This window comes from Saimiri boliviensis, chromosome 9 (assembly GCF_048565385.1).
Source record: "Saimiri boliviensis isolate mSaiBol1 chromosome 9, mSaiBol1.pri, whole genome shotgun sequence".
Taxonomy (NCBI): Eukaryota; Metazoa; Chordata; class Mammalia; order Primates; family Cebidae; genus Saimiri; species Saimiri boliviensis.
Window position 1 is genome coordinate 23956370 of NC_133457.1, and position 24085 is coordinate 23980454.

At 37.0% G+C, this 24085-nt stretch overlaps 1 protein-coding gene across 2 annotated transcripts in view; it reads left to right on the forward strand.

The window, feature by feature from the left end:
- The window catches only part of PPM1L (protein phosphatase, Mg2+/Mn2+ dependent 1L), a 312963-nt gene that overhangs the window by 99669 nt on the left and 189209 nt on the right, over positions 1–24085 (forward strand). The gene's annotated exons all lie outside the window — the stretch shown is intronic.

Consider the following 24085-nt stretch of genomic DNA (forward strand, 5'->3'; position numbering starts at 1 on the left):
GGCCTGCGGAGGATTGTTTTTAAAATCTGATTCTAAATTAAGCACTTTGAGACAGAAAAAATGAGATGTGGCCTAGTTCTAACTCACCATTTAGCTAAATGTATATGTATTTTTTTCTCTGCCTAAATATTTGTCTGACTCTTTTAGACCCAAAAAGCTCAGAGCCAAGAATATTTAGATAACCTTTTACTCTTTCGCTTTTTCCAATAGTTTTTGGCTTTTACTATACTTAAAAAGTTATAAAGAAATATCTCCAAATATAATTCTTTTAAGAGATTTTCATTTTAAATTCTTGGCCCTCCTTTTATCCTATATCTCACAAATCATTAAAATGGAATTGAATTTATTTCTTGAAGGGAGAGCTACCGATACGATTTAGACTTTTAAATATCTAAAATTAAATTCTAAACAATAGTGTCCCTATTAGCAACAGGAATTATAGTTATAGGGAAACAGTATAGTGTAAGCTTTAGAACAAGCCTGTTCAAGCCAAGGTCCACAGGCTGCATGCAGCCCAGGATTGGCTTGAAATGCGGCCCAACAAAAATTCGTAAACTTTCTTAAAACATTATGAGATTTTTTTTTTTTTTTTGGTGATTTTAAAGAAAAACTCATCAGCTATTGTTAGTGTTAATGTAGGTTATGTGTGGCTAAAGACAATAATTCTTCTTCCATGTGGCCTAGGGAACCGAAAGATTGGGCACCCCTACTTTTGAGCCAGAAAAACCTGTTTTAAAATTCTCCTTCTGCCACTCACTATGTAGGTGACCTGAATGTATTACTGTGACTACATACACATCCTTATTTTGAGTTCCATGGATAGAACTTAAAGCAAGTTCTTTTCTCTTTGTATAAGTGGACTCTGTTCTAAGACTTACAGTGGTAGAATATGGGTAGATACACAAACAGACTTTCAAGTGTATCCTTTAGCCTTCAGACTTTCTGAGACCTGCTGAGCTACAGAGGAGAGGAAATGGAGAGATTCCATGGGCAAAAAGGCAGTTGAGGGTTATGGCTCCTCAGGGTCTAGGTTCTTATTCTTTCTGAACCTCGGCTTCTTGATCTCTAAAATAGAGAATAATATCTAACTTCTAGAGCTATTATGAAGGTAAAAATAGATAATTTAGCATAATGCTATATATGCATATGTTTTAAATAATTGTATTTTGCCAGATATCTGGTTTGCAAGTCTTTTCTTGCAGTCTCTGGATTATGCTTCCATCCTCTTCACATGTCTTCTGCAGAGCAAAAGTTTTTAATTGTAATGATTTCCAGTTTATCAGTTTTTCCTTTTTTTCTGGATTATGCTTTCAATGTCATATCTGAGAACTCTTTGTCTAGCCCTAGATTATGAAAATTTTTCTATGTTTTTTTAAAGAGGCTTATTGAAATATAATTCACATATCATATGATTCACCCATATAACGTGTACAATTCAGTATTTTTTAGTTAGATACACAGAGTTATGTAACCATCATTCTAATAAGTTTTAGAACATTTTCATCACCCTAAGCAGAAGCTTTGTACCTATTAGCAGTCATGCTCCATTTCTCCCCATCTTCCTGTCCTTCAACCTGGGCAAACACTAATCTACTTTCTGTCTCTGTAGATTTGCCTATTCTGGACATTTTATATAAATGGTATCTGTGGTTTTCTGTCACTGACTTCTTCCACTTACACAGTGTTTTCAAAGTTCATCCATGTTGTAACATGTATCAGTATTTCATTCCTTTTTATTGCAGAATAATATTCCATTGTATTAATAGGAATGTATAAAATTTTGTCTGTTCATTAGTTGATAGACATTTGGATTGTTCCCACTTTTTGGCTCTTATGAATAATGCTACTATGAACATTTATGTACAATGTTTGTATGGATATATGTTTCTTGTATATCCAATATGTACATAAAAAGAATATGGTATATATATTGGTGCATGGTTGGTAGAAATGCCTACTCAGACTCTTTGTCCATTTTTTTAGTTTTAATCTTTTTATTATTGAATTTTAAGAGTTTTAAAATATATTCTGGATATAAGTCATTTATTAGATACAATTTGCAAATTTTTTTTTCATTCTTTGAGTCTTGTTTTCATCTTCTTGATGGTATCATTTGTAGCACAGAAGTTGTAGATTCTATTGAAGCTCCATTATTTATTTATTTATTTATTTATTTATTTATTTATTTATTTATTTATGGTCTCTTGTATGCTGTTGTATCTAAGAATCCATTGCCTTAGCCAAGGTCACAAATTGACTTCATTGTTTTTACTGATGCATTTAGGCTCTATGATACATTTTGAATTGATTTTTGTGTAAGATGTAAAAATTTCTTATGCTTTCTTCTAAAAATTATATAGATTTATGTTTTACATTTAAATCTTTGATCGATTTGAGTTTTTTTTGTAAAAGGTATGTCAATTATGCCAGTATCATTTGTCAAACTTAAGCTACATTTTTAGGTTAAAATTTAATTGCCCTATATATAGTCACACTTCAAGCGGGTTTTTTTCTTCAGTGAAAGAAACTACATTTGAGAAGGGATCTTCTACTTTATTTAGACTTACAGAAGAAAAATAAATAGAAAGAAGTATTGAAAAACTAAGAAGTAGGTGTACCACCTCCATTTTTCCAATTGCAAAAAGAAGATCATTTTTATTAAAGGTGCTTCATAATACCACTTAAAAATATGCAAATAGGGCCTGTGTGGTGACTCACACTTATAATCCCAGCACTTTGGGAGGCTGAGGTTGGTGGATCACGAGGTCAGGAGTTCGAGACCAGCCTGAACAACATGGCGAAACCCCAACTCTACTAAAAATACAAAAATTAGCCAGGCATGGTGGCAGGCACCTGTAATCCCAGCTACTCAGGAAGCTGAGGCAGGAGAATTGCTTGAACCCAGGAGGTGGAGGTTGTAGTGAGCCAAAATTGCACTCCAGCCTGGGTGACAGAACAAGATACTATCTCAAAAAAAAAAAAAAAGATTTGCAAATAGAATAATATTTAATAAGATTACCTTTCAATACAGAAAATGGAAAGGAGGGTTCTCACTGAAGGCAAAAACACATATTATTATTTTGAAAGTTCTGAAGTCTTAAAGCTAAAATAGTGTACCTCAATAAAAAAAGACTTGACTTTTTATATTTCAAGTCTTTTTTTCTGGAATTTTTTTCATTAATGGCTTTTATTAGGTTTGTGAACAGTTGGTTGACATGTGGCGAAGTCACACCTCATTAATAGAATATAAATTTTCCATGTGGTTTTGTTTCCTCTTTATAGTTATTTTGCTTTAAGACAAACATATTTCATAAAAGTTTGGCTTTTCTGTCTTGGGAAATCTCTGCAGATACTTTATATTTGTTTTAAATTACACATTATCTCTTAAGTTTTACATTCATGTTTTATATTTCATTGTGTTCCTTAAAAATTTTGTATTTGCCGGGCACGGTGGCTCAAGCCTGTAATCCCAGCACTTTGGGAGGCTGAGGCGGGTGGATCACGAGGTCGAGAGATCTAGACCATCCTGGTCAACATGGTGAAACCCCGTCTCTACTAAAAATACAAAAAAATACTAACTGGGCGTGGTGGCTCGTGCCTGTAATCCCAGCTACTCAGGAGGCTGAGACAGGAGAATTGCCTGAACCCAGGAGGCGGAGGTTGTGGTGAGCCGAGATCGCGCCATTGCACTCCAGCCTGGGTAACAAGAGCGAAACTCCGTCTCAAAAAAAAAAAAAAAAAAAAAAAAATTTGTATTATTTGGTTGTTCACCTTGAAAGATTTTTTCAAAAAATGGTTATTACCTTGAAATGAGCCTTTAAAAGTACAACAGTCTCCTTTTATCTAGACTAGCTGCATAACTGAGGATTAGCATAAATATTGAAGATCTGTCACTAGTTAAATTAATTGGTTAGTTATAAAGTATATATTGACAATGTACATAGTGGTTTGCGATACTCTTGAAAAAGTTTTTAATTGACATATAATTTTATAATTGACATACCATAAACTTCACCTTTTAAAGTGTACAAGTTAGTGCTTTTTAATATGTTCACTAAGTTGTATAACTGTTACTACTAATTCTACATTGTTATAGTATTGTTAACTGCTTATTTATTTTTTACTAGTTTTGTATGTGTAGCTTACTTCAAAACATATTCAAGGTAATTTTTTTTTTTTTGAAAGAAAGAGAAAGAGAAAAGGGGAGAGAGAACAGGAGTCTTGCTCTATTGCCTAGGCTGGAATGCAATCTAAAAATAGGTATTAAAAACCTCTTTTATGCCTGTAATTGTGCTTAACAGCAGAGACAGGAAGGAATAAGGGAAGAAAATAACAAATAGCCAACCAATATTTCATTTAAGTCTGTGAAATGCTATGAATATGCTGAAGAGTGATTTACTTCCAATTATATGGTCACTTTCAAAATAGGTGTACTATGATACTGAGAAAAATGTATGTTCTGTGGACCTGGGGTGAAGAATTCTGTAAATATTCACTGACTTTGCTTGTTCCAGGTCTGAGTTCAAATCATAAATGTCCCTGTTAATTTTCTATCTCGTCGATCTGTTGAATATTAACAATGTGGTGTCAAAGTCTCCTGCTGTTATTGTGAGGGAGTCCAAGTCTCTTTATAAGTCATTAAAAACTTGTCTTATGTATCTGAGTGTTCCTGTATTGGGTGCATATATATTTATGATCATTGACTCCTGTTGTTGCATTGATTCTTTTACCATTATGTAATGTCATTCTTTGTTTCTTTCGGTCTTTGTTACTATTAAAGTCTATTTTGTCAGAGAGGAAAGTTACAACTCCCGTTTTCTTTTTCTTTTTTTTTTTTTGCCATCCATTTGATTGGTAAGTCTTCCACCAACCCTTTGTTTTGAGTCTTTGTGTGTCCTTGCTTATGAGATGGATCTGGATACAGCGAACCAATGGGTTTTGACTTTTTATTCAATTTGCCTGTCTGTGTCTTTGATTGGGGCATTTAATCCATTTAAATTTGGGATTAATATTAATATTTGTGAGTTTAATATTGTTGTTTAATGCTGGCTGGCTATTTTGCCCATTAGTTGATACAGATTCTTCATGATGGAGATACTCTTTACCTTTTGGTAAGTTTTTGGGATGACTGATACTGGTTGTTTCTTTCTGTGTATAGTGCTGCTTTCAGAAGCTCTTGTAAAGCAGGCCTGGTGGTGCTGAAATCTCTGAGTGCTTGCTTGTTCGTGAAAAATTTTATTTTTGCTTCATTTATGAGGCTTAATTTGGCTGGCTTTGAGGTTCTGGGTTGAAACTTCTTTTCTTTGAGGATATTGAATATTGACCCCCAGTCTCTTCTAGTTTGTAGGGTTTCAGCTGAGAGATCTGCTGTGAGTCTGATAGGCTTCCCTTTATGGGTAACCTGAGCTTTCTCTCTAGCTGCCCTTAGAATTTTCTCCTTTATTTCAACGCTGGTGAATCTTAACGATTATGTGTCTTGGGGTTGCTCTACTTGAGGAATATCTTTGTGGTGGTCTCTGTATTACCTGAAGTTGAGTATTTTCCTGCCTTAGTAGGTTAGGAAAGTTTTCCTGAATAATATCCTGAAGAATATTTTCCAGCTTGGATTCATTCTCTTCATGACATTCAGGTACACTATCAAATGTAAATTAAGTCTTTTCACGTAGTCCCATATTTCTTGGAGACTTTGCTCATTCCTTTTTACTTTTTCTTCTCTAATCTTGTCTTTTCGTTTCATTAAGTTGGTCTTCGACCTCTGATATCCTTTCTTCTGCTTGATCAATTCGACTGTTAAACCCTGTGCATACCTCGTGGACTTCTCATATTGTATTCTTCAGTTCCATTAATTCACTTATATTCCTCTCTAGGTTGTCTATTCTCATTAGGATTTCGTCAAACCGTTTTTCAAGGTTCTTGGTTTCTTTACATTGGGCTAGAACATGTTCTTTTAACTCACAGAAGTTCCTTATTATCCACCTTCTGAAGCCTAAATCTGTTAATGGAACGCACTCGTTCTCCATCAGGCCTTGTTCCGTTGTTGATGAGGAACTGTGATCCCCTGTAGAGGGAGAGGCATTCTGATTTTGGGTATTCTCAGCCTTTTTATATTGGTTTCTTCCCATTATTGTAAATTTATTCACCTGTCGTCTTTGTAATTACCGACTTTCAAATTAGGTCTCTGAGTGGACGTCCGACTTGTTGATTCCCAGCACGGGAATCGGAGCAATCCACGGCGCCGGCTGCCTTAAGACTCGTGGTGCTTTTCTGCCTGGCAATCTCCGGTCTGGCCTCCTTCTTGAGTCTCTTTTTCAATCAGCTGAATAGGCGACTCTGCCTTCCCGGAGCTCCAAACGTAGACCAAAAGGGAACCCAGTCCCGTTTACTCTGCACCAAGAACCGCTGTGCCGGGGCGCCTGCAAAACTGCCACGCCGGCCACAAGAGTTGGGCTGGTGACCCGTGGGGCACCTCCGCTGGGAATCTCCTCGTCCGTGAGCAACAAAATTCGCATGAAAGTGCGGCATCCTCTCGTTGTCTGCACTTTTACTGGGAGCTACAATCCTGAGCTGCTAGCAATCAGCCATCTTGGATCTCTCTCCTATTCAAGGTAATTTATAGTAAAAGACTCATTATAACAGGGCCAGTGTGATATAAGAGGTCAAAAATATTAGTAGAAAGGAAAGGATACCAAAAACTCAAACTGGAACTAATGTAGTATTGCTATTAGGCAAAGCATATAAATCTAGAACTCTGAATATAGTAGCATTTTTTTCTTCTATCATGGTTCCAACTTTATTTTTCCTAAGAACTTTTTTTTTTTTTAAAACGAGTCAAATCACACTGCCTCCCTTTTTAAAGTTCCCTCTTGATTCTCACAGCCAAAAGTCATGTTTCATATTAATGTTTGAGACTATTCCAAGTCACATATATTGCAACCGGTTGCTAGGTAGGGGTGTTTTGGGGGGGCAAACATGGCACATCTTCTTGTAGTATCTTTTTTTCTAAAAAATTTAGAAAAGAACCAATATTTTATATTAATTTTAAACATTGCTTAATATAAAAAAATATAGAGTGAATAAAGTATTTGCCTGAAACCAGTGTAAGACTTCAAAGAAATGTTGTGCTCAGTTGTGATCTCAGTTGATAAGTATGATCTCAGGAACCCTTCTACTCTTCCTAGTGCCTATTTTCTCTTTGCCAGTAGTGATGCCGCCTTCTAAATAACTGCAAACTGCAAAGTTCTGGCTTTCCAAACCCAACACATACATTCAGGACATACCAAAAACAAAACAAAACAAAAAAAACCCTCAAAAACAATAAAACCCAACAAATGCCCAAAACTTATTTCCAAATGTTTAGATTGGTATAAAATCCCTAAGAATATGCTAAGCTTCTCTCAGATTTTGGGACCAATATTGGGCCTTTTCCAGATTCTTCTTGCCTGGAATACCCACCCTGCTTCCTGCCCAGCCTATCAGATCCCCACTCCTTCCTTGGGTCTTAGCTGTGAAATTTCTGTACAAGTGTTCGTACTGCTATGCTCCCTAGGCATTTTGTTGCTGACTCTGTCCTCTGTTGCTGGAATTACCACAGTGAATTATAGAACCGAGGGCAGTCTGATTAGGAATAGAGTACAGTGGTAATGGATGTATATTCCTCCTTAACTGCAGGCACCTCAAAAGCAGGGTTCATCTTTTATCTTTATATCCTTGCTTTATATCAATAGCTTCCTATTGCTCCTGATACATAGTACATATTTAATAAATGTGTTCTTGAATTGATGAATGAATTCTGAATGATAATTGTGGAGTGTAGTAATGCAGATAATTTTATTTGGGCTTAGTGTTTTTTTTTTTTTAATTTTATTTTAGAATAAATGGTTTTTCTCGTATTTCTTATTCCCTTCTTAGTGCATCCCAGTAAGGTTTCTGGCACCCATCAGTGTACTGAAATTGTTTTTGCTGGGTCGACAACAACCCAGTGTTCAAATGTAGTGGACTTTTCTTTTCCCATTACTTGCTTTCTGGAGCTTTCTATTACATTTGACACTATTGTAACTTCTTCATTTTTGAAGCTCCGTTCTCACTTATTTCTGAAACGGTGCCCTCTCTTACATCTCCTTATATCAACGATTACATCTCCACAGGCCATTCTTCTTCTGGATGCGTCTTAAGTGTTCGTTAGTATCCCTAGCTTCTTTCTTCCACTCCTGTCCTTCTCTACCGTGCAGTGGGGCATCTCCCTCTATACTCTCCCTGTGTCTGTTCTGTGACCATAATCCCTAGATGGGGTCCTTAGTTCAGTCCTCTCGTGTGAATATTCTTCTCATCTCTGCAGCTGCCTTCTTGGCATTGCCACTAGAATAGTCCAAAGCTTCACAAATGTTATTTGTCTAAAATGAAATTCCCCATGTTTTCTGCTAAACTGATTATTCTATTAATATATTCTCCTTCTCATTTGATGGAAGTATACCATCTACTCAGTTATTGAAGCTAGGAATCTGGCAGTCCTCTAGGATCCTTCTTTACTTTCTCCTTCAAATTAACCATGAAAATCTCTCATTTTTCCCCCTATATATTTTGCAAATTAATTTTATTATCCAAAGTGATGGCCTTCTTTTTCCAGTACTACTGCAGGGTGGAGAGTGCATCTGGGGGGGGGTGGAGAAACTGACACTATCTAGCCCAGTGACCTTATTTTGAATCTAGTAATTCAGGAATTATCAGTTATATGGGCATATATTAAACAGTAAACAATCTGTGTTTTCTGGTCCTGGCATTTCCAGAAGCATGCTATCTTTTTTCACAACTTCACATGCACTATTTCTTGGTTTATGCCTCAGTTTCCCTGCTGGCCTGTACTGCCCTAGGTTTCTTTGGATTACCGTAGACCTAGAACGACTTGGGCCTTTTCCAGAATCACATTAGGGAATGTTCTCCAGGACCTCTTTCACATTCAGCATTTCCTGCATCCGAGTAGCAGTCAGAGGACCCTGGCATGGCTAGGAGACCGGCATTCTCTTTCTTATTCCTGAACTTGGGCTGGAATCAGGGGTCGATTAGGCAAAACAAGCCTTGCCTTGTCTTTCATACACACATACCCAACACTCATACTTCACTTCTGGCCACTAAAATTTGAGGCTGTTTTAGCCACAGAGCCAATCCAGCTGAGTGTCTTACAATTCAACTCAATTCTGATACTATCTACCTGGAGACAGCATCAAATCCCACAGGTTAAGGGCTCAGTCTCACAAGATTGCCCTTACTTCAGACACTTATCACAAGTCCAGATTGTCACTTCTGTTTTTCACCTACAACTATCAATCAGAGGTTCCCATGACCCCCTCCTTAGGTTTGATCATTTGCTAGAATGGTGCACAGCACACAGGGAAGCACTTATGTTTACCTGTTTAGTATAAAGGATACAACCTAAGAACAGCTAAATGAAAGCAATTCATAGAGCAAGGTCCAGGGCAAGCATCTATACCTCCCTAAGAATGCCATCTTTCCATGTGTGAGGGAAGTTCTCCAAACCCTAGTTTTTTGTTTTTTTTATGAAGGTTTCATTAAATAGTCATGGTTGATGAAGTCATTGGCCATTAGTGATTTAGTTAACCTCCAGTCATGCCCCTCTCCCAGGACTTTGGGTATTAAGGCTGAAATCCCAACCCTCTAATCACATGGTTGGTCCCTGTGGCATTCAGCCCCCATCTTGAGACTACCCAGGAGCCTCCAGCTACCAGTTATCCAATTAGTATACAAAAAGAAACATCATTTTGGAGACTTCCAAATGTTTTAGAGGCTGTGCACATGGTTACTGGGTAGAGACCAAATATATATTCCTTACTATGTCACAGGGGCAATTACCTTTTTTTTCCTGTACTTGCAGGGAGTAGGTCTGCTTAGCCAGCTCTCAATCTGCAGCTCCATGCCATGACTCTACCATTGATTCCATGGAGGAAGAATCTTACTTCACTTTAAGGATGTTGCTTCTTTTTTTATTTTGGTCATTATTGTTTCTCTCTCTCTCTCTCTCTCTTTTTTTTTTGAAATGGAGTTTTGCTTTTGTTGCCCAGGCTGGAGTGCAATGGCATGATTTCGGCTCACTGCAACCTCCACCTCCTGGGTTCAAGCGATTCTCCTGCCTCAGCCTCCTGAGTAGCTGGAATTACGGGCATGCTCCACTATGCCTGACTAATTTTGTATTTTTAGTAGAGACAGGGTTTCTCCATGTTGACCAGGCTGGTCTCGAACTCCTGACCTCTTTCTTCTCAGCCTTCCTTTGCTTACCTCTGTAACTGCAAGTGATTCTAATGGTAAAAAAACAAAACAAACAAAACACTTTGGGATTGCAGGCATGAGGCACCACAACTGGCCCTGTTTTTCTCTTACTGTTTTTTGGTCATTACTATTTTCCCATACTGGTCAGAGAGTAATTACTGCCCCCTCCGTGCCCCACTCGTTTTCTGTCTCCTGTCAGTCCCAGTGCTCTCTAAAAGACAGCCTTGTAAATACTGTCATTTTTATGCCTTTTAAATTTTCTTCTATCACAAAGGATGTGAAATATTATGCAACTCTTAGACCGGATAGATGCGAATTGCACTTATTTTGTAGGTAAGACTTTTTAAAACAGAAGTGTGGGGTGATAGAGTCTCATTGCTTAGAAAACCAGAGGGGTAGCTTCTGTCATCAGTGATGATTAAAAATTAAAGGTAGTAGCTGCTTCTGATTTATCTGTATTTACTTAAGTAGATGTATTTTTGATTGTCTGTCACCTAGGGCTTAAAGGGCACTAAAGCATTGATTCTGTTATTTTCTTTGAAAAGTTGAGGGCTATGTCCAAACTTGAGGCCAAACTATGTTGAAAATAGGCATTTTAAATGCCTGATTTGTTAGGAGTAAATTACGTCTGCTGGTAGATTGCCTGGCTGCTTAGCAGGGGTAATTTGCTCCATTGCAGTGTTTTCTAGTTGAGGTAAATTACTCCTTTTAGAAAGTTAGATCTTAACGGAGAAAGTAAACATTTCATCTTTGAGAAGGAAGAATAGTGTATTAAAATATTGAAAGCATTTGTTGAACATCTAACATGAAACTTAGAGGGGGAAGAAAAATACATTTTAGAGAACAAGACTTTTTACCGAGAGTATGTCTTGGGTAAAACGCTTAGTAGGAGCATTAGTTAGCTAGTAGAGGAAAAGATCGGATACTTGGGCAATGAAGAGAGAGGCAAGCCAGGAAATGGGAAGGAAGGAGGGAGGTGGGAAGGTACCCCAGACACTGTTATTCCTTAGAATGACCGTTTCTAAAAACCTGTATTTTCTGAGCCAGACCTTCCATTGTCCTTCAAGTATCAGGCCTGGTTTTGCTCTTCATAGGAAATGAGTTCATTGCTGTTTTTGACATCATGTCGATTTTTTCCCCTTAAGGAGTAGATAATTAGAACTTTGATGAAGAAAAGGTCTGATGTTCTGTTTTATACATAATCATTTTCTGAACCATCAAGTGTAATTCAGCTTCAATCTTCAGGGCAAATGAAGATTACTTAGGATGTATTAAACTCTGTGAATTTAATGTTCATGACAAGTGTTTCATAAAGGAAGATGCTGGCTATTATTCCTCCTCAGAAGGAAACTGTTGATAAGAAACCATTCTGAGAAGTAAGATTTATGGCAACATCAGAGGCAAGAGAAGCTGGGGCAGCTGAGCATCCAGAATGATCAGGACAACTAGGACAACTCAGTTTTTCCTGTGCAGTCTTTTGTGTTACAAAACCAAAAAACCATAAATTTTTATATAGCCTCATTCCAAAAGCAATCAAGGAAAATATTTATTCATTAAAAGAAATGCTGTATTTTAATCAAGCATGTTAATCTTTGACAAATATAGTTTATTAAAAAGAGATAGCAGTGAGAGAGCGTCCCTCTTTTTATTATATTTCCCCTCAAATAAAATCCTTACATTTGAATAATTTATTGATTCAGGACAGAGTAGATTGGTAATTTTATCTTGATCTCATTCATCCAAAGAAGCATATAACCCAAATACAAAAAGTCAGACCCTCATGCTTCAAAAACCAATGCTATTTAAGTAAGTGAAGTTAATCTAACTCATTCCCTTTAAGCAAACTGACAGGAAAGGTAAACTTTTCAATGATTGTAAAATCAGCAACTATATTTTTAATATCGTATTTTGCCAATTGTAATCTTTGGATGATTGGTCATCCTAAAGGTACTTCAATTAGTTTACTGTAGAATTTATGTTTATAATATAACACTATATTTTATTTCTTTTTTTATTATACTTGAAGTTCTGGGCTACATGTGCAGAGCATGCAGGTTTGTTACATAGGTATACACGTGCCATGGTGGTTTGCTGCATCCATCATGCTGTTGTCTATGTTATGTATTCTCCTAATGCTATCCCTCCCCTACCCTCTGCTGTTGCTCACCTAGCCTCCCACCTCCCAGTCAGCCCCCAGCCCCCAACAGGTAATGTTCCCCTTCCTGCGCCCATGTGTTCTCATTGTTCAACACCCACTTATAAGTGAGAACATGCGGTGTTTGATTTTCTGTTCTTGTGTTAGTTTGCTGTGAACGATGGTTTCCAGCTTTATCCATGTCCCTGCAAAGGACATGAACTCATCCTTTTTTTATGGCTGCATAGTGGTGTATGTGTGCCATATTTTCTTTATCCAGTCTGTCTTTGATGGACATTTGGCTTGGTTCCAAGTCTTTGCTATTGTGAACAGTGCCAAAATAAAACATACATGTGCATGTGTCTTTATAATAGAATGATGTATATTCCTTTGGGTATATACCCAGTAATGGGAATGCTGGGTCAAATGGTATTTCTAGTTCTAAATACTTGAGGAATTGCCACACTGTCTTCCACAATGGTTGAACTAATTTACACTCCCACCAACAGTGTTCCATTCCTATTTCTTCACATCCTCTCCAGCATCTGTTGTCTCCTGATTTTTTAATGATCACTATTCTAACTGGTGTGAGATGGTATCTCAATGTGGTTTTGATTTGCATTTCTCTAATGACCAATGATGATTAACATTTTTTCATATGTTTGTTGGCTGCATAAATGTCTTCTTTTGAAAAGTGTCTGTTCATATCTTTAGCCCACTTTTTAATGTTTTTTTTTTATTGTAAATTTGTTTAAGTTCTTTGTAGATTCTGGATATTTGCCGTTTTTCATATGGGTAGTTTGCAAAAATGTTTTCCCATTCTGTTGGTTGCTGGTTCCCTCTAATGATAGTTTCTTTTGCTGTGCAAAAGCTCTTAAGTTTAATTAGATCCCATTTGTTTATTTTGGCTTTTGTTGCCATTGCTTTCAGTGTTTTAGTCATGAAATCCTTGTCCATGGCTGTGTCCTGAATGGTATTGCCTAGGTTTTCTTCTAAAGTTTTTATGGTGTTACGTCTTATGTTTAAATCTTTAATCCATCTGGAGTTAATTTTTGTATGGGTGTAAGAAAGGGATCCACTTTCAGCTTTCTGCATATGGCTAGTCAGTTTTCCCAACACCACTTATTAAATAGGGAATATATTTTATTTCTTCTAGAGTTCCCCCAAAGCAGTGTCATTTCATCTTTTAACTGAAAACGTCTGTTATTAGTTTCCTGTGGTTGCTCATATAAATTATCATAAACTTGGTGACTTCAAACAATAGAAATTTGTTTTCTCACAGCTCTGGAGGCCAAATTTCAAAAATCAAGGTGTTGGCAGGGTCCCACTTCATATGAAAGTTCTGAGGAAGCATCCATTTTCTGCCTCTCCAGCTTCTCGTAGTTTCTGGCATTCCTTGGCTTGTGGCTGCATGATGCCAGTCTCTGCCTCTGTGGTTACATTGCTTCCTTTTCTTTTGTATGAAAACGCCCTCTGATTACATTTAGGGCTAAACTTCTCAAGGTCCTTTAATCACTTTTTCTCTTTGATGGTGAGAGGGGACATATAAGATAATAATTACAGGTTCTGAAGATTAGGTCGTATGTTTTTTAGAGGCCACCAGTCAGCCTACTACAAATACTTTATTCTTTTTTTAATTGCTCCATAGATTTACAATGTTCACTCTACCTATCCCACCTGCATTAAAAATATTATCATCATAATCTTTCTAAAATCCCAAGTAGATCTAGAGCAGAAAATACAAACTTTTCCCTTTCCCAATAATCAACCTACATTTAATTATTTATGCTATGATTGACTGCATAAATTAAAGAAAAAATAGAAAATCTAAAAGGGAAGATAATGATCCCATTGTTATTCATAGTTGACCATTGTCAACTATAAAAGTATAAAAATACTAAAATTATTAAATATCATTTTTATCATCATTTGTTGACCTGAGAGTATTGAATAATAAGGGATACATTTGAGTTGTAGTGAATGGGTGTTGAAAATGATTGAAAATCATTGAAAATAATTTATTTTGGGTTGATATTTTATCAAATAAATAATCTATAAGGTACACACATTATAGGCAAGTTAGCAAGAGTATCTTGATACAAAGTATTTGCAGAAGTAATGGTAGTTTGCACTGGTTTTGTTTTCAATTTAATCCATTTTTACAGATGTCAACAAAATCTTTCATCTTTTTATAGTATTCAGGAAGAAGAGAGCATATAACTTGACTTTTCCTACACAAATAGGTACTTATATTCTGACCACAAGTCCACACACATCAGTTGTAGATAGAAATGTCAAGTTACTGCACACTCAGCTACTAAAGTTTACTGGACTTTCAGGTGTTCTTGACATGCCAGGCTGATGGTACCCAGTTGTTTCGAGAGATCTTTCTTTCAGACGTTAGGCATGTCTAAAATTCATATGGCACAAAAAAAAAAAGGAGTCTGAATAGCCAAAACAATCCTAAGCAAAAGAACAAGGTCAGAGGCATCACATTACTCCATTTCAAACTATGCTAAAAGGCTACAGTAGCAAAACCAGTATGGTGCTAGTATAAAAACAAACACCTAGACTAGTGGAACAGAATAGAGAACCCAGAAAAAAAAGCTGCATACCTACAACCATATGATCTTCAACAGTCAACAAAAACAAGCAATGGGGAAAGGACTTCCAATTCAATAAACGGTGCTGGAATAACTTGCTAGCCCTAGGCAGAAGATTGAAACGGAACTCCTTTCTTTCACTATATGTAAAAATCAACTCAAGATCAAATTAAAGATTTAAATGTAAAACCTAAAACTATATAAACACTTGAAGAAAACCTAGAAAATACCATTCTGGGCATAGGCTCTGACAAAGATTTCATGATGAAGACACCAAAAATAATTACAACAAAAATAAAAATTGACAAATGGGAACTAATTAAAGAACTCTGCAAAGTGAAAGAAACTATCCATATAATAAACCAGTAGCCCACAGAATGGCAAAAAATGTTTGCAAACTATGCATCTGGCAAAGGTCTAATATTCAGAATCCGTAAGGAACTTAAACTAACAAGCAAAAAACAAACAATTCCATTAAAAAGTGGGCAAAGAACATGAACAGACAAACTTAAATTAACAAGCAAAAAACAACCCCATTAAAAAGTGGGCAAAGAACATGAAAAGACATGTTTCAAAGGAAGACATCAACACACATCCAACAAATACATGAAAAAATGCTCAGCATCACTAATCATTAGATACAAATCAAAATGGCACTTATTAAAAAGTCAAAAAACGACATGCTGGTGATGTTTCAGAGAAAAGGGAACATTTATACACTACTGGAGGGAATGTACGTGTTCCAGCTACTGTGGAAAACAATTTGGTCATTTCTCAAAGAATTTAAAACAGAAGTACCATTTGACCCAGAAATCCCATTATTGGGTTGTATTAGTCAGGGTTCTCTAGAAAGACAGAACTAATAAAATAGATGTATATATTAAGGAGAGTTTATTAAGGAGTATTGGCTCACATGATCACAAGGTGAGGTCCTACAATAGGCTGTCTTCAAGCTGAGAAGTAAGGAAGTTAGTCTGAGTCCCAAAGATGAAGAACTTGGAGTCTAATGTTTGAATGCAGGAAGCATCCAACACAAGACAAAGATGTAGGCCAGAAGACTAAACCTGTCTACTTTTTCCGTGTCCTTCTGCCTGCTTTTATTATGGCTGCACTGGCAGCTGATTAAATGGTGCCCACCCACATTGAGAGTGGGTCTGACTTTCTCAGTCCACTGACTCAAATGTTGATCTCCTTTGGCAACACCCTCACAGGAACATCCAAGAATAATACTTTGTATCCTTCGATCCAATCAAATTGATACTTAATATTAACTCATCACGTGGGTATATATCTAAAGGAATATTAACTGTTCTACCATAAAGATACATGCATTCATATGCTAATCACAGCACTATTCACAATAGCAAGGACATGGAATCAACTTAGATGCCCATCAACCATGGACTGGGTAAAGAAAATCTGGTATATATATAGCATGGAATACTACAGAGGCATAAAAAAGAATGAGATCATATGCTTTGCAGCAGCATGGATGGTGCTGGAGGCCATTATCCTAAGAAAACTAACACAGAAACAGAAAACCAAATACCACATGTTCTCACTTACAAGTGGGAACTAAACATCGAGTACACATGAACACTAAGAAAGGAACAGACAGCGGGGCATACTTGAGGGTGGAGAGTGGGAGGAGGGTGAGGGTTGAAAAACTGCCTATCTGTTACCAGGCTAATCTGTACACCAAACTCTCATGACACGTAATTTACCTATATAACAAACCTGCACATGTACCCTGAACAACAATAAAAGTTAAAAAAAAATAAATTCAGATTTTCTTCTTTCTCTGATCCTCTCCCTCTGATTCAATCCTTCTCCCTATTTATTTCACTTTAGATGCCAGTGGATTTACTTGTTTTTTTGTAGTTGAATGTTTAATAGTATTTTACTTGCTGTAGTTTTAAACAAATTTCTGAAACTTCTTTCCACAAGTATGTTTTGATGTTTGATTCCAAATTTCCTATTCTTTACTTAGCCAAAAGCAATGAACAAAAAAACTCAGATTTTAAATTGTAAGTTTCTACCACGTTAAATGAAAGAGGTTAATATTCCTGATATTACACTTTTTTAAAAAATGCGTTTTGATTCCAGGAAAAATATGGAAATTTTTTTTGCTTCCAAAAGGTCATGGTTTCTTCTTTCTAATTACATTCTTTAAAATTCTGACAGTGTGGGCTTTGCAAATTATACTAGCATAACTCTTGAATGTGCTTTTCATAAGATTCAACACATATTATTTTAGCCTCCAAAGTCCTTATGACTTAAGCCATTATTCATACAAACTACAGGTTTAGAATCAAGTAAACAACATTCCTGCTTTAATATACAACTACAGTTGTTTTTTTGGTTGTGTTTCTGGTTGGATAATCCAGATCAGATTTGTGACTAAGAACTGTAAGTAAGATGCTGATGTAAAATACAATATAAAAAACAGTCATTTTTTGTCTTTTTGTCTTGCAGCTGGGTCCATATGGTTTTCTGAATTTTTTATATGTAATAGTCCTTTTCTGTGTGAACACCATTCATTTATATTCTATCGTTTATTCATTCTTTCATTTTGAGTATCTATTCTATATCAGTCTTGTGAATAAAGAAATGCAAGGCATGATCTGTGCTCTTAAAGAGTTCAAAGGCTTATGGGAGAGGCAGGCATATAAGCAAATAATTACAGCCTAAAATAATAAATGCTATTGTAGTGGTAAGACAAAGTCCTTCTTGTGGCTTAAACTCTGTAGCCCACGTTCCCAGCTAATTATTTTCTTCTGTGGATTTTTGTCCTTGTCTGTCATCTCTTTTTCAGATATATGCATAGTCATATTGCTTACTTAACCTTTTCCAGGTTTCCCATTTTGGGTGTGGAAGCCTTTTGCAGTGACTCTGTCCTGTTATGACTCTTCCAGCTTGCCTTTAAGTTTTAATAGAGAGAAAAATAACATATCTCATTCTTTGTGAAACATTTAGACTGCTTAGTTGACATTTGAAATGGCAGAGTCTGTTGTTCTAAAAGGAAAATTATTTATGCTATATAATATAGACTATTGATAGAATATGGAATCAGATGTGTCTTTTTATGTATTTATGAAAGCAAAGCAGTGCTTCCATTTTAGGACAAATAACTTTCTTAACAAAGTTATTTGAAATTCCCCCTCCCCTCCCCTCCCCTTCCCTACTTTAAATTACTGGGTCCAACCCAGTCTACTCCCTTTTATCCAAGAGTGAGCATGTTACTCAGCCAAGGTCAATGAATCTATACCTCCTATGGCCACTGGGGTAGTTAGGGTGGGTAGGCAATTCAGGATGGATGGATCAGAAGTCAACTTCTGGGCTTTGTCTGGAACTATTAAGGAAGATGCTTTTTTCCCCTATAATATTCCTAAGTAAGTAGAATGGAAAGCTGGAATTGTGGGCAATCTCCACATGGAGGTAACTAGAGATGGAGCCTATATGGAGGAGAGAATACCCTACCTATGCATGAATCTACTACTACCTTTTCAGGCATTCCTCCAGTAAAGACTGTTTTGATTGTTGTTGTTTTCTTATGCCAATTTGAGGTGCCCTTTACTATGTCACTTGCAAATGATAGGATCCAGGCTAATTCAGTTAGGTCCGTTAACCTTTAAGGTCTTTCCAGTTTCTGTGTTCCATGATTCTATGCCTTCTTTTATTTCATGCAAGTTAGATTACTATGGTTGAATGAAGTTAGGCAAATAATAACTGCATATTCTCAAGAGAAATGACTTATCTGTCTGGGAAATATCAGTATATTTCTCTTAGGAGTTTTCAAGAGTAATCGTTGTACATTTTGATCTCGCTTGTGTTTATTTTATAGCATACTTCACTTTCTTTGACTTTTTCCCACCCTTGGTCTAGCTGTATCCACTCCTACTAGGGCCTATAAAGTTAAAGAAAAGAACAAAATGCAAACATTGCTTGATATTAAAATAAGCACAATTTCTTTCTTTCTGAATTACATACACAAATGACCCTTTCTGAGCCACCTCTGGGTCAATATGTGTATTTTTTGTGAGGATGACTTTTTAAGAAAACCGGATGAAAATAGAGAAAAAGGAAATACCTGGGACCTGCCTGATAAAACTATATTTGTGAGAAGGTTTATGAGGCAGTGATGTTGAATAAGAAGAACTTGGATGCGGAAGCCTCTGCTGAGTCCTGGTGCCACCCCTTATTTAGCTGTAACCTTAATCATGTTCTATAAACTTGCCTCATCTTTCCAATGGTTAGGGTTGTTGTGAGGGAGATGTGATATGAAATGTAAAGGCAGTTTACATGTAAAACCTGATGAAGGGCTGAAATTATTTAGGAATGAATGAGCCTAACTGATTTAGTGAGTGTCATTGATGATTTGTAGAAGAAGCAAGAGACTGGGAAACATTGGGAGATAAGATTACACATGTAGATAGTTTTAGATTTTAAAATCTGGACTGAGGAGTTTAAACTTGTTTAAAAATAAAAGAGTCAGTTTTAGTCACCACATCCAGATGCCTTCCACCAAATCATTTTTAAAACTTTGTTCCTTTCTTTTCATTCCCACAGCCAGTACGAACTCCTGACTCACCTTGTAGATTCTAATGTATTCCTCAGCTAACGTCCTGTTGCCACATTTGTTGTCCTAAGAATAATAGACCCTAATTACATGAAGGAGGCAGCTGAATGTGGTGACTGACAGATTCTAGAGAATGAAACATAGGGATGTGTAAAAATGTATCTGAAAGACTGGGACAATGTTGGTATTATTAACAAAAAGAGACAGATGGTAAGGGACCCACGATGAAGTAATAAGGCACCCAGCTGGAATCATTGCGCAGGAAATTGCAGATTTAGGATTAGCACTTAGATAGTGGAGTCTTTATATAGATTTGGAAGTTACAAAGCCACGACTTTGTATCTCAAAGAGTCCTGCCTTAGGTTGGGCTGTTACAATGAAAAACCATAGGCGAGTGGCTTAAACAACAGACATTTATTTCTTAGAGTTTTGGAGGCTGGGAAGTCCAAGATCAAGGTGCTGGCAGATCTGGTGTCTGAGGAGGTTCCTCTTCCTAATTTACAGGTGGCTGCCTTCCTGTGATATTGGTACAAGGTGGAGAGGTACCATTTCTCACTTGTCTCTTCCTGTAAGGGCTCTAATCCCATTCATGAGGGTTTCATCATCATGACCTAATTTCCTCTCAATAGCTCCACCTCCAAATACCATCATATTAGGGATTAGGACTTCAACATATGAATTTTTTGGGGACACAGGCTTTTAATTCATAACAGATCCTTAAGACATTGTTTGGCTTTGACGTTTTCAGGCAAGAGGTTCAAAGTGAAAAGTTTTTCATATAAGAATTTGAAATGTTCAAAGTGGAAGGTCACATAGTATATCATCAGTAGCGCAGCTGGGAATAAAACCTTTGCCTTTATTTGCTGACTCCAAGATCAATGTTTTTTCATTTCCACTGTGTAGCACCTCTGTGACATTAACTCAAAGACTACAATGGAATTTGTATAGAGTAAGGATTATAATAAGAAGCAACTATGTGCTAGGCAGAATATGGTGTAATGTCCTACGGTTGGCTAGATACAACCCTGAAGATACTGATAGCTTTAACAGGAGAAAGCCAAGATGTTAGATCATTTAGATGGGATGGAGGATAATAGGGAAAAGCTAGATTATCAAGTGCTTTGCAGCTGATATAAATAAATACTAAATTCGTATTCTTATGCTAATTTCTTTTAAAGGCGTTATAGTATAATTATTTATTTAGAACATGGAGTTTGATGCCAAACAGTACTGTGTTCGATTTCTGGCTCTGTTACTTGCTATCTGAGATGCCTTTGAGCATGAGTTACCTTATCTGTATAGTAGGGGACAATAACTACCACCTCATAGGGTTGTTTGTATGCATTGATGATGATAATAGTTTCCTACTGCTGCTATAAATTACAAAAAAATCAAGTGGCTTAAAACAACGCAAGTTTATTATTATGGTTCTGGAGGTCAGATTTCTGAAAATGCATCTTACGGCACTAACCCAGGTGTCAGCAGGCCTGTTTTCCTTTTGAAGGCTCTGGGGGAGAATTTGCTCCTTGCCTTTTCTAGCTTCTAGAGACTGGCCACAGTCTTGGTGCAGCCACCTTCTAGCAGTGGCATCAACTTTTGCTTCTATTGCTAGATTTCCTCTGGCTGATATTCCTGCTTCTCTCTCATAAAGACCTTTGTGCCTACCTAGTACATTGGGACCACCTAGATAATGGAGGAAAATATTCCCATCGCAAGATTATTACCTTTATCACATTTGCAGAGTCTGGTTTGCCATGTAAGGTTATGTATTCACAGGTGTTAGGGACTAGGGCGTGGATATATTTGAGGGGGGCCATGATTCTGCCTACCACACTGATGATGATGATGCTAATAAAGATGATGAGGAAGAGTTGCTGTTGTTAATATTTCACTTGCTCCCAAAATTACTTTTAGTATTTTGTCGAAGAAAGTAAGTTCTATCCCAAAACATGTAACAAGAGCAAGTCTGGCCTGATAAGGGGATTGAGCTTCTGATTTGATAAAAGCTTCCTCACCCCTTCAATTGACAGTGGTTTTCTTCAGATAGCTTCTTAGAAACTCCTCGACTGTGCACAGTAGTTCCTTTTGATTCAGGCACTGAAATGCCCGCAAAATGCAGATATATTTTCTGGAAACCAGCTATCAATCTATCACAAGTGACTATTAAGAAAATCAAGTGAGTTGCTGTGGGGATGTGGAATAGGACACCTGGGTTTTGATTTAAAGTAAGTTAAAGGAATTGCTTATAGCAAGAGTTAATATTCATATTGGAAATATTGAGCAACCTGTTTGAGTCAGGTCCTGGTTAGAGGGCAATCTTACATAGGAGATGTACAGAAAGTTTTAGTCTCCATCCCTAATCTCTCTCTCTCTCTCTCTCTCTCTCTCTCTCTCTCTCTCGCGCGCGCGCGCGCACACACACACACACACACACACACACACACACAATTCTGAAACCCTAATACTGCCAAATCCATAGTGAGTTTCAATTTTCAATGAAAACTATGAATAAAAATGGTCATATGTAGGAGAGTAGGGAAAAAAAGAGTGGCAGCAGAATAAAATGACAATCAGTTTTTAAAAAGCCCTACTGTAAAGAATACGTCTCACTTTAATTTTTCTTTTAATTTATTATAAATTATAGGTCTGCTTAGAAAAAAAATAAAAAATCAGACTGTCATTTTCTTTAAAAACACCAATCAGACAAATTGTTACACAGCAGGATACTCTGCTAAGTTTGACAGCCACTCAGTGTATCCATTTACTAGCCTTTCTCTAACACAATATCTGTGTGGCTTTTATTTTTCCAGACTTTCCACTGACACATTTTCACATTTTGGGTGTTTTTGTCCCAGACATGTTATGTATTTTGTCATATATATGATGAATATAAATTGGAATTTTAAAATTTCCAATAAAATACCACATTAAACTAGTGATTTTAAACTGAAGACTATAGAATTTTTTAAATACAGACTTGGAGACCACATTGAAAACACTTCATAGCAAATGAGAGGCCCTCAGTTATCTGGTATTACCTCAGCTTTGTAGCCTTTCTCACTTTCTCGGCCCCTGGGGTGCCCAGTGCTGTCTACCAGCCAGCTAAGTTCACTCTTTCCTGCTTAGCACTTGTTGTTCCTCTTCTTCTACTAAATGCCTTTAGTTATTAAATTATTATTTCCTATAGAAATTTAACTTCAATTTTTTACTATCTAAAAAAATCTTTGTTCTTATCACTTGGTGGTGAGACAGGTTGACTTACTCATGAAAGCTCCAACCTTAGGTCTTAGGTTTGATATAAGTCATGTGCTGCTGTGGAAACTGTCTAGTGCCTGTATGTGTGATCCGAAGTTACTGGGCTGTGAGGGAGTGCCCTTACAGGTGGGATAGCTATCAAGTATGTTGTGCAGTTTGATCTTTAACAGTTTAAAATCAATAGTGGGCTCCTTGGTCGCACAAGTAAGCCTATTTCTTCAAGTAAGCTGTTCTTTCTGCCTGAAACCTCAGGTCCCACTGTTCTGCTTGAGCACCCTTCTCTTCCAGGTATCAAGGGCTTAATTCTAGGGGATACATAGTCCCCTGCAAGCCCCTTATGAATCTGAAAATGCGTGTAAGAACCTTCATTCTGAGACTAAGTTAACTAGTCTAATTGAACATCTGAGGTGGAAAAAACATCTAGGTGAGTATAGGTAGATGAAGTAACCCTTGGTAGGTAAAGAAGCTGATTTTAGCAGTGCTTGAAAGACTCTCAGCAAAATACCTCAGAATCTCTCCTTCTATTACTCAGAACATTTTATTAGATTTGTTACCACTTTGTATTGAACTTGACCCAAGAATTTCTTAGAACCTTATTCTTCCTTCTCTGTTTTTCTTTTCTTTTTTCTTTCATTTCTTTTTGAGACAGGGCATCACTCTGTTGCCCAGGTTGCATTGCAATGGTGTGATCACAGCTCACTGTAGCCTCCACTTCCCAGGCTCACATGATCCCTCCACCTCTGCCTCCTAAGTAGCTGGGACTGCAGGCACTTGGCTAATTTTCCTTTTTTTTTTTTTTTTGTAGAGACGGGATTTTGCCTTATTGCCCAGGCTGGTCTCAAACTCCTGGGCTCAAGCAATCTGCCCATCTCAGCCTCCCTAAATGCTGGGATTACAGGAGTGAGCCACCACACCCAGCTACCCTTGTTTTCCTTGACTATCATCTGCTTCTAGCCTAGAAGGAACATGTGAAAGGATATATAAATGAACATTAGAGTTCCAGAGTAATTTGTCTCCATTTCATCATGTTGGTTTCAAATCTTTATTAATTCTTTCAACAAGTATGTTTTTGAGCATCTATCATTCACCAGATGCCGGATATGAATGGACGAGTAAGACATAAGCCTTGTTGTCATGGATAGCTACCACTACTGACATGGCACCATTTCCCCCAATTCTTGCTTTTTCCAGAAAGAGGCCCAAGGCCCAGTGTTCATCTGGGTGTTAGACAGAGTG